Source organism: Grammomys surdaster, unplaced genomic scaffold, assembly GCF_004785775.1.
Source record: "Grammomys surdaster isolate TR1022 unplaced genomic scaffold, NIH_TR_1.0 126013, whole genome shotgun sequence".
Lineage (NCBI taxonomy): Eukaryota > Metazoa > Chordata > Mammalia > Rodentia > Muridae > Grammomys > Grammomys surdaster.
In genome coordinates this window covers 4,162,409-4,165,150 of record NW_021620828.1, presented here as the reverse complement: position 1 = coordinate 4,165,150, position 2,742 = coordinate 4,162,409, and positions in this window count along the sequence as shown.

Genomic DNA, 2,742 nt, shown 5'->3' with positions numbered 1-2,742 from the left:
TGTGTGTGTGTGTGTGTGTGTGTGTGTGTGTGTGTGTGTGTGTGTGTACTCGGGTGTTGTAAACTGTCAGGAGGCCGTACCAAGTCATCAGAGAGAGGTGAGTACCATTGTGTGGGCGCATGTTTGGTAGTGTGGGGAGGCAGGCATGCATGTCTCTGCCCCTTGTGTATTTGTGGACCAGCTCTGATGACCCCCTTCCAGTCTCTGGACAGTCAGCCAGCCACCCAGTTCTTTCCTCCTGCAGCTGTCCTTTGCTGCCAGGGTTTGAAGTGCTGGCCAGAGGGACAGTATGAAAGTGCCCTCCCCACCTTCCCTCCATCTGCCATCAGACACCTTCCTTGCGTGGCCTCTCCCTGTCAGATAGTCCCAATATCTCTCTCGAATTGCAACGAGATCAGGGATGTTCTAGTAACACACACCTCTGAGATCTTCCTTGTTAGACTGAAGTCCCAGTGATTCAGCGATGAAGAATTCTGGGGAATGTTCTGGGCCTAATACATCTCTCCAACTGGGTTAGTCTGAGACTCACCTTGGTCCTCTCCTGTGCTTGTTATTTGAAGTTATTGTTAGAGAATCCAATCCAGGCCTAAGTGATACAGTCCTAGAATCCCAACTACTTGGGAAGGTGAGACAGGAGGATCACAGTTCAAGACCTACCTGGAATACAGCGTGTGTTCAAGTCCAGGCTTTCAATTTAGTGAAATCTCAAAGGGGCTGGGGGTGGGGTGGGGCTGACGAGGTGACTCAGTGGTTAAGAGCACTGGCTGTTCTTCTGGAGGACCGAGGTTCAAGTCTCAGAATCCACATGGCAGCTCACAGCTGTCTGTAACTCCAGTTCCAGAGTGTCCATGGCACCAGACATGCATGTGGTGTGCTCGTGCACACACACACACACACACACATGCACACATGCACACATGCACGCACGCACGCACGCACACACATGCATGCATGCATGGAAGCAAAATACCCATATACACAAAATAAAATAAAAATATAAAGAAGGGCTTGATGTCCCAGGGAAGGGGGATGCTAGACCAGTGAAGCAGGGGTGTGGGGGGGGGGGGAGCACCCTCTTAAAGGCATAGGATGGGGTGGGGAGTTTGTGGAGGGAAGACTGGGAAGAGGGCTAGCATTTGAAATGTAAACAAACAAAATGAATAATAAATAAAAAAAACAAAACAAAAAATAAAAAGAAGGGCCTGGAAAGATGGCTTGGGACTTAAGAGTGCTGACTGCTAGGCTAGCAGTGGTGGTACACTATTCTGTCTTCTTTAACTGGGGGAGGTTGGTCAGGCAGCTCTGGCGGGAAACAGCTGAGCCTTACCTGAGTCAAGGACTGGAAAGACAGCCTAGATCAGTATTAGCAATTTTTGTTTGTTTGTTTTTGAGAAAGAGTTGCTCTGTGTAATAGCCCTGGACTCATTTTGTAGACCAGGCTGGCTTCCAACTCACAGAGATCTTATAAGCAGATCAGGCCAGTCTGATCTACAGAGCAAGTTCCAGGACAGCCAGGACCATACAGAGAAACCCTGTTGAAAACCCCCCAAAACAAGAAGAGTGCCTACTGCCCTGATTTGAGGTTACAGACACCTGTAACCCCAGCATATATATGGGATACATTCACACCACACAAATAAAAGGAATAAAAATAAAGTAGCAAAATTAGCTTAAATGAAAATAAGAATAAAAGCCGGGCAGTGGTGGCACACGCCTTTAATCCCAGCACTTGGGAGGCAGAGGCAGGCGGATTTCTGAGTTCAAGAGTTCGAGGCTAGCCTGGTCTACAGAGTGAGTTCCAGGACAGCCAGGGCTACACAGAGAAACCCTGTCTCGAAAAACCAAAAAAAAAAAAAAAAGGGGGGGGAGGTTGGGATGAGACTGGAGAGATAGTAAACTGTGTTTACCACCCTTGCTCCCCGGTCAGACAGCTCCTAACCACCTGCATCTCCAGTGCCAGCCAGGAGCTCTGACGCCCTCTTCTGGACTCCTAAGCACATGAGATGTACCTGTTCCCACATATGCACATTTCCACACACAAAGACACATTTACATGTAATTGTTTTTAGACAATGTTTTTAAAGTAAAAATGAGAATGGTGGAATGTTGGCCTAACATGTGCAGGCCCTGTTCAGTCCCTGGAACTCCAAACCAGAAACACAAAACACAGAAGCCACAAATGCCCCCAGGGGGCTGAGGCAGAGGATTGCTCAAGCTAAGGATTCCAGGGTCAGCTTGGGCAAATCATTAACTTTGGCAAAAGGATAGCAACTCATTTCTAGGCCTGGAGAGACGACTCAGAAGCTAACAGCACTGGCTGTTGTTGTAGAGGACCAGGTTCAATTCCCAGCACTCCCACATGGCAGTTCACAATTGTCTGTAACTTCAATTTCAGGGGTTTCCCACTCTTCTGGCTTTCTCAGGCACAGGGCATGCACGTGTTTCACAGACAAACCTGCAGACAAAACATCCATGCACATAAAATAAACTAATAAAATTTTAAAAACCACTTCCAAGGAATAACTATTTGTAACTATTTTAATCTCTAATGAACAAACAGGAAGAAATTTCCAGAAGCCCTCTGTAAGGTTCTTGACTCTTTGGCTGTGGGCCTATCTTTTTTTCTTTTCTTTCTTAGGGAGTACTGGCTGCCCTAGAATGGCTGGCCTCTAACTCCCAGAGATCCTCCTGCCTCTGCCTTTCTGTGTGCTGGGATAAAGATGAGTGGCACCACACTCTGCT